Source organism: Maylandia zebra, linkage group LG5, assembly GCF_041146795.1.
Source record: "Maylandia zebra isolate NMK-2024a linkage group LG5, Mzebra_GT3a, whole genome shotgun sequence".
NCBI lineage: Eukaryota > Metazoa > Chordata > Actinopteri > Cichliformes > Cichlidae > Maylandia > Maylandia zebra.
Window position 1 is genome coordinate 42,023,639 of NC_135171.1, and position 9,285 is coordinate 42,032,923.

Consider the following 9,285-nt stretch of genomic DNA (forward strand, 5'->3'; position numbering starts at 1 on the left):
GTCCGGGAGGAAGAGATGGTTTGTTCCTGAGCAGCAACAGGTGATTGGGAGTGAGTACTTCCAGATCATTTGGATCACTGGACGCTTTGGTTATTGGCCGACTGTTAATAATGGCCTCCGCCTCACACAGAAGTGTATGCAGGCTCTCTTCATCCAGTGTCTGGAGCCTCAAGGTAACATTTAGGATTTTCTTCACTGACTTGATCAATCTCTCCCAGACCCCTCCATGATGGGGTCCTGAGGGAGGGTTGAACATCCACTGAATGCCTTGTTGTTTTAGGTGGTCTTCAATTTTGGACACATTCCATTCAGCAATGGCTCTTTTAAGTTCACGCTCTGCACCAATGAAGTTAGTTCCATTGTCAGAACGAAGGGTCTTTATCTGGCCTCGTCTGGCTATGAAGCGACGGAGAGCATGGATGAAGGAATCTGTGTCCAGCGAGGCTGCCATCTCCAAGTGTATTGCACGAGTGGTTAGGCAGGTGAAAATGACTCCATACCTCTTCACCGTACTTCGACCACGTTTGATCTCGAACGGACCAAAGTAGTCCACTCCGCAGTTAGTAAATGGAGGGTCATCTGGCAGAACTCTGTCTCGGGGTAGGTCGGCCATTTGCTGCTGTCCTGCAACTCCATGCTCACGCCGACAGGCAATACACCTAGCGAGTATTTTTCGTACTGCAGAGTTGGCACCGGGTACCCAAAACTTTGTTCTCAACTTGGAGATAACATGATTGCGACCACTATGAGCCAAGTTCTCATGTATTTCTCTGAGGATAAGCTTCGTGACGTGAAGATCCTTGCTCAGGATTGCTGGCCGCTTAGCCTCCTCGGGTAGTGCTGCTCTGCTGAGTCGCCCTCCGACCCTAAGGATGCCTTGTTCAAGTACTGGACTCAGTTTGAAAAGACTACTAGTCCTCTTCACCCCCTGACCTTTAGAAAGTGCGCTGATCTCCTTAGGAAATGTCTTTCTCTGACAGTAGCGAATGATTGCTTCTTCAGCCTTCGCAAGGTTCTCTACCGTTAGCTTGTTGGTGTCCCCTTGAAACAGGCTGTCCTTGAAACCTTCCATATCCCTCTCGACTTCAGGTTGTGTTTTAACAGCACACAACTCCTTCCTTTTGCGACACAATTGCAGCAGAATGCTCTTGACTTTAAGCATCCATGCCACTGCCCTTTTAAGTTTAAACCAGGATGAGAAGTAGTGCAGGAACTCCAGCACTACATCTTCACATTCCTTGATTGTACTAGCACACACCAGGTTACCCTTTACCTCTGGGTCATCTGTAGTCAGGCCTTCAACTGGGTGCACCTCTTCTGGCCACTCTTCCATGGGTTTGGTGAGAAAGTCCGGCCCCTGTAACCATGTGTGGGACTGCATGAATCTCTCTGCTTGGAGCCCCCTTGATGCAAAGTCGGCAGGATTCAGTGAGGTGTTGATATACCTCCATTGCTCTGGACTGGAGCATTTCAAGATGGCATCCACACGGTTAGCAACAAAGGTACGGAATCTACTTGTTTGATTGCTGATATACTTGAGTACTGTGGTACTATCTGACCAAAATACAGATGGTTGGAGCGGAAGCTGCAATTCAGATGTCAGAACCCTGTCTATGCGTGCTGCCATGGTTGCTGCGGTAAGTTCCATGCGGGGAACTGTAATGGGCTTAAGTGGGGCCACTCTTGCCTTTCCCAACATGAATGCGCAGTGGACTTCGTTACGGCTGTTCCTCTGTAGCAAGTAGCTTACTGTACCGTAGCCCTCTTCACTGGCATCAGCAAAGTGTTGCAGCTGATTGTATACTGACTCTCCAAAGCCCACAGGTTTAAAACATCTTGGAACGCTTATGTTCCCTAGCTGGCGGAGCTGGGTCTTCCACTTGTGCCACTTGTGAGCTAGGTCTGCAGGTATGATGACATCCCAGCCAATCTTTCTCCTGCAAAGCTCTTGCAGAATCTTCTTTGCTTGAAGCGTGACTGGTGACAAGATACCCAGTGGGTCGTAGACAGAACTCACAGTGGACAGAAGGTTCCTCCGAGTGGGTGCCTTGTCTGGCATTACAATCTTGAACCTGAAGCTGTCAGATTGAATACACCATTGGACTCCCAGCGCTCTCTCAATGGGGAGTGTGTCCTGATCCAGATCGAGATCTTTAACCTCCGATGCCCTTTCTTCTTCTGGAATAGCAGACAGAACTGCTCTGCTATTGCTTATCCATTTTGTGAGCCTGAATCCACCCCTCTGACATACAGCTCTAAGAGTGTGGTATAACTGTATGGCTTCCTCTTCTGAGCTCACAGCCTTCAAACAGTCGTCCACATAGAAGTTGTGCAGGACTGTGTCAACCGCTTGGCTGTTGGCTGGATCTCGGTTGTCTTCAGCACATTTGCGCAGAGCAAAGCTGGCGCAGCTTGGTGACGAAGTTGCACCAAAAATGTGAACCACCATCTTGTACTCCACCATATTCTGAGTAATGTCACCAGATGTCCACCACAGGAACCGAAGAAGGTCAGAATCCTCATCAGGCACCTTTACTTGGTGGAACATTGCTTCCACATCTGCCATGATGACCACTTCCTCTTGTCTGAACCGGATAATTACCCCAAGAAGGGTACTGGTAAGATTTGGTCCTTGTAACAGCTGATCATTTAAGGTGGTGCCTTTGTACGATGCTCCACAGTCAAAGACCACTCGAAGCTTGTGTTTCTTGGGATGGTAAACTCCGTGGTGCGGTAGGTACCAAACCTTTCCATCGTCACGATCAAGGTCCTGTTCTGGCACTTTCACTGCGTAACCGTTGGTTATGACGTTACTCATGAAAGCCGAGTACTCTGCGTGGAATGAAGTATTCCTCTCCAACTTCCGCTTTAGGTGTAACGCACGTTGCTCAGCCACTTTGCGGTTGTTGGGCATCTTAATGCGCTTGTTCCGCAATGGCAGAGCGATGCTGTAGTGTCCGTCCACAATAGTAGCTGACTCTGTCGCTATCTCCAGAAACTGCAAATCCTCTCTTGACATTTCCTGTTTCTCGTTTCTTTCACGCTCAGGGAAGTCACTTTTAAACTGCTGGTCCCAGAGTTCATCCAGTTTGCTAACTGATATTCGGTTTGCTGCAACCTGAATCAGTCCGCATGGTGCCTTTTGTGAACTGCTTCCTTGGAGGGGTTCGCTGATGGTCCAACCGAGCCTTGTCTTCACAGCATATGGACCGCCATTCTCGCTGGCTATAACTTGCCAAGGTTCAACAGCTTTAGGTGCATTAGCCCCGATTAGCAGTCCAATCTTTGCTTCAATCCTAGGTATAGACACCTGCTGAAGGTAGGTCCACCTGTTCACGTAGTCTTGAGAAGGAGCATTGTCGGCAGAAGCAGGAATGTCACTGTGACTGTACATTTCTGGCAACTCAAAGAAGTCATTGCTGTCTAAGCTGCTTATTTCCAACCCAGACACAATGTGGCTACTGACGACCTTTTCCTCTCCCATTGTTTTCAGCAAAATCTTTGTCTTTCTGCCAGATAAGTTAAGCTCATGCATTAACTCTTCAGTACAAAAGCAGGCAGTACTGCCAGGGTCCAGAAAAGCATAAGTGTGTGTCACCTTTTGTCCTCTTTTAGGTTTCACTTGTACTGGAACTATTGCCAAAATGTGCTCTGTTTTCTCTGCAGCGTGAGCAGGTGCTTCCATTTCAACAAATCCATTCACGATTGACTCTGTTTGGTCTTCTCTTTCTAATGATTCCACTTCAGAAGCTACCCTTTTGCTTGTAGCACTGGGCTTAGTCTTCATGTGTAACACTGTGGGGTGCGGTTGTGCACAAACCTGACAACTTGCTTTTTCTTGGCACGAACCACTCATGTGTCCCTGCTTAAGACAGCTGAAGCATAGTCCTTTAGTTCGCATGAAGTCAATCTTTTCCTTATGAAGTGACTTCTTCATCCTCTTGCACTGTTCCATGGTGTGCTCTTCACCACGACAGAAAAGACAGGGTTTGGAAAATGCACACACCTGCTTCCCGCTGACCTTGTTCCTTTCTTTAGAGGGTATGTCCTGTGTAGTGGTGATAGTTGCAGCTGCAGTGAATCCTTTTCTGTTTCCACTTCTCCTTTGCAACCTCTCATCCACTTGCCCTCTAACTTGGACCTTTAATGTGCTGTCCTTTATATCACCGAACAATGGATGCAAAACTTCTTTGGCCTGCTTATTGACAAACTCCACCAGATCTGCAAATGTGACTCTGCGTTTTGCCTTGTCTAAGACCCCACAAGCATATGTTCTCCACCTTTCTCTCAGCTTGTACGGAAGCTTGGAAACGATAGCACGCATGTTGGCCGTGTTATCCAACTCCTCCATGTACTCCACATCCATCATTGCATTACGACATCCAGTAAGATAGAGGCCGAAAGCATGCAGAGCCTCTCCATCATCTGACTTGATGGTTGGCCAGTTAAGAGCCTTGTGAATGTATGCCACTGATATCTTGTAGGCATTTCCAAAGTGCTCTTCCAACAGTCTCTTAGCCGTTTGATATCCATGTGTAGGTTCCATATGAAGACAACTCCGTATCAATTCTCGTGGTTGCCCACTTGTGTATTGTTCCATGTAGTACAATCGATCCTTGTCGCTCTCTGTTCTGTCCTCCACACCATGTTCAAAAGCTCGCATGAACAGCCGATACTCTAATGGGTCCCCTTTAAACACAGATATGTTCTGCGGGGGCAACGTAGCTAACTTCTGTTGCTTAGTTAGCGCTTCGACCACATCCTGTAGAGCACTTGGTGTCTGCGATGGCTGGGAGGTAACAGTGTGTGTTTGCTGTGCGTTTTGGAGAATGTTCTTCTTCTGCGCTTGTCTTTCTCGCGTGGGGGATGGGCTATTTGACTGCTGTGAAGTAAATAAATCTCCAACCTTATGCGATGCCATGTAGGAGTTCATTCCATCCCGAGTGGATACGCGACTGGATGCCTTGGATGCACGACTTTCGTATTCCGATAAGATCTTGATCTTTGCCTCATTTGCTGCAAGAGCTGTTTGTATTTCTAGCTCCTCCTTTTCAGCTTGGAGCTTAGCCTCCCTTTCCTCCAGCAAGCGTTTCTGTCTTAAAGACGATGCCTTAATCAATAAGGTAGCTCGCTCCACCTCTGCCTTCATGCGTGTGGACGACACCGATGACGAAGCGCAGGAGCCGCGTTCTGACAATGCCTTATCACTGCGTTTTGAGACAGATGCATTAGATATGCTGTCAGATGGATCCACATCTTCATTGCATTTTTCAGCCTCCACAGCGCGCATGGCCATCTTGTCAATCCAAGCCGAAGCTGTCTCAGCAAAAGCCTTAAAGGAATCAGCCTTAGGTTCAAACCAATTTTCCTGGTCTTTAGTTAAATCCTCCTCCGGCATTTGCTGGAGCACCTCTTTAACATTTGTGTTCAAACCACAAAACTCTCCAAACCGCTCATTAAAATCCTTCATTAACTGTGTTACTTCTGTTAGGCTGGTATCACATTCATTTTCCATCAGCTGGCGCACTTGTTTCACTGTGCCTGTTAATTTGGCTAGCTTGGCCTTCCGTAAATTGATAATACGTTGCAGCCTTTCCTCCATAGCTTTAGGTGTGATTTTCACCGCCCTAGCTTCCAATTCTGCTACTGTGTCTTCTTCTTCTTTGTTCATGCTATTAATTTCCCGAATAGCAACACCAAAATCCTTATTTTATCATCCAAAAATCATGCAGGTTGGCTACCACACAGTTCAGCATCCACCATGACTCAGCAATTTTTCCTCGTGAATTAGCTCCACTTACTCACGTTTGTTGTCGCTGCAGCAGCTCGGGTTTTTTCCTTCTTTAGTCGCGTCAATTACTCCACAACGAGCGGGTTTTCCTACAAAATGTTTAAGCCGTGAGACCAGTTTTCCCGTGATTCACTCGCGTACGTCAGTTTGAAGAGGAAAAAGAACTCCACGGGACTCCGATGTGAAAAGATGTAACAAAAAATTTATTCCAGTTTTTGCATCTTACAGGAGTGGTCAGGTTTAACTTGTCCTCAACAAAATAACCTACTACGGTAGGAAAACCATGTGGCTCTGTTCTACCCTGCTGCCCCGTATAGCTTATGCCGTGTTAACTTCTTTTCTCTCTCTCTCCCCCCTCCCGCACCGCATGCACTAATTTGCATACATCCGTGATGCCCGGATTTTACTATAAACACGAGTCTTTAAGGCACATGTATTCATGGTACTACGTAACCTAGTTCCACCATAAACATGCATCTATTTCCTAAAATTATTAATTACACAAACAAGCTTAACAACAGCGAAATATAAATACTAAAACATATGAACTATCTTAACTTGGCTCCCACACAGAGGAAAAAGCATTTTTCTCCTCTTTGTTTGTCAGAGAGCAGGAGCGCCAGCAGGGGAGCGGCTCCTCCTAATATGGCACGCTCTCCCCTGAAAACATGATTTGTGACACGCTTGGGGGTCTCCAAATATCGACAGTACGCTGTTTGCTGCCGCGGGTTTTATTTTCCTACATCTTCATCTGAATCAGGCATAAATTTAGCTGTTCTAGATGTTATTGATACATCAGCATGATTTACTTTAATAAACACAGACTTGGTTTTCTTGCCTGCATAAAGTGTCGTCTCATTATGTCTGCATGCCTCGTGCTGCTGAAGCGCAGCAGGCAGCTCCTTTCATCTCTTTATTCTTTTTTGTATTTGTAGGAATCATGACAAATAAAATCAAGTGTTTCGTAAATGTTTATGTTATCTCTGACTCTGGTGTAGTTCACAGATGGCATCTATCCAACAAAGAGCGATTTAAGCTGAACATCGGCACATTCTTCACTCCAGCACAGCATCTGTGTGAGAGGGAACAGCCACATCAGACTAGCTGGGCTGTACCTGTGCAGGTGAGTGCACTTCACTGAGCTCGCTCAGATTGTTGACATCCTGACGGCTGAAGTCAGGTGTGATGAAAGGAAGCAGGCACTCAGTTTTGATTTCTCCATAATTATCCTGCGATAAGAGCAAAGCAAAAATAAATATGTTCCGAGCTCCAAAGGAAAACGGGTTCCAAGTCCTCCAGACAAACTGGAGGGATTAAGGAAGCAAATGCCAAAACGTGATTCCAAGACTGCAGACAGTCCCTGTGGTGGGTTTCTGGAGTTCGCATTTTTGATGGCAATACGATGATTTCTTGGAAACCGACAAAACTTCACCTTCAGCCAGATTTTCGTGTAGAAAGTCAACAACTCGTGTAGCTAAATGTCCTGCCAGTTTGCTCCTACATGAACGGGTATTCCTCTGGATTCCCGTACGGAAAAGAAATAGAAAAAACGTATAAAAGACAGATGTGGCCTACTTCACATAGTGAATCATAGAAGGCTGATATGATCCACTCATGAACGTGGCCACTTTCATGTATTGTTTTAGTTTCATTTATATAATTTTTCTGGGGATCTTGTAACTGTTTTCACTCTTGTGTGCTTTTCATACAAGTTTCACACAAGACAGATACAAACTTTATAAGATTTATATCTTTTCCATGTGGATTTTATCAGTCAGGAATTCGTTTTCCCGACAAAGTATGAATGCACGCGATGCCTCCTGCAGTGAGAGCTAATGGGATGTGTAGTGTATCAGAAATAGCTGGCTGCAGCTGAAACCTGCAGGGATCCTCTCTGCACATCTTTACTGTTTCACCTGCTGCTAGCATTAGCATTAACTCCTTCGGCTCGGTGTCGTGTTTGGCCGTATAGGAGTGTTTACAGAAGATGGATCTTGGCCACATCTCACCCACTGGTTCTGTAGAATTTGGAGCTTCAGTGTTTCATTGCTTGAAGCCATATTTGGATAAGAGGGTAGTACGAGCTAATGCTACCATCTGTCTGAATCCACAGACTGTACGGGTCCATCAGACAGACCCCGACCTGCTGATTAGAGCCGACATCGGACGCTCTGTTAGCACAGTGACATCACAGCAGCCATGTTATTGGTCACATGATATCATTAAATCGCTCAAAAGGCTCCAGCAGCACAAACACGGCCCAGAGGTCCAGCTCAGGTGAAGCTAGCAGACAGCTAACTCTGTCACATCCACCTGTCGATCAAAGAGGCCACGCCCCTAATAATGCAAACTTTGAGCCTTCATATGATTTAAAGCGGTGAATGATGCTGTTACAAAGGAGGAGATTATCTGTAGCTACAGTTTGTGTATCAGGATGTAAACATGTGGGAGTCTCAGTGCTGGAGCCTCTGCTGGACACTAGAGGAACTGCAGCTTCTGACATGTACGCTATGTTTCTGTTACCTTAGGAGGTGATTTGTAGTCATGATTGTTTCAAAATGATCTCCTTTTTATTTTTGTGGGAACTCCATTTCTCGATTAAGCTGTTTCTGGGCTTCTTTTACTCCCCACTGGAGATATTTGCTTATAATTGTTAGAAGAGACCAAGTGTCACTAATGAAAGAAAATGAAACATTTCTCAGATAAATGAAACGCTAAGTTGGCTTGATAGGAAAGCTTTCAACATGAGATTAAAATGAGATTAAACCCTCCCCCCGAGCATTATGTGAGCAGCCTGTAATGTTAACCTGCGGTTCTTTAGGTCGCCTCGTGTTTCAGATATCGATCCTCTGCTGCCAAACAAATGTCAGCCATTGATTTCTTCTCAGAAATAATAATTTTACAACCATAAAAGGTCAGTTTCACAGTAACAGCTTCTTAGCATCACAGCATCCTGATGCAGAGATTCTGTGCAGGAGTGTAAGTGACCGCTTGAGACCCGTGTGAGGAGGCAATTATCAAAGCTCGGCGCCACACCTGTCACTTTCTTCCACACGGGCGCTGAGCACTAAAGAGTCGGGTTAATGGAAACTGTGACTTTTAAAAGTCTCTAAATCATAATGTTTGTGAACATCAATACTGCTGCCTGATGAGGGCAACGCAGGAGAGCACCGAGTCCTGAAAGTGATGTTACCAGCAAACACGCAGGTTTACTTATCCCACCAAGACCCTGTGTGGGGGGGCACAAAGGGCCCACAGCAGCTTTGCCCTGTGGGCATCTGAAAGGACACAGTCCACTCACACAGCCCCTGTTTGATAAACATACCAGACCATGTTTCATTTATTAATCCAGACTGTGTGACAGCATTAGAGTGTTTTTGAGAAAGATCCTGGTCAATGCTTTATACCAGCTGATGGCAGTAACACACCAAGGGGTGACAGTGGCTCCCACACTTCATACTGGTGCTAGGACCCAACAAGGGCCCACTGTGGGG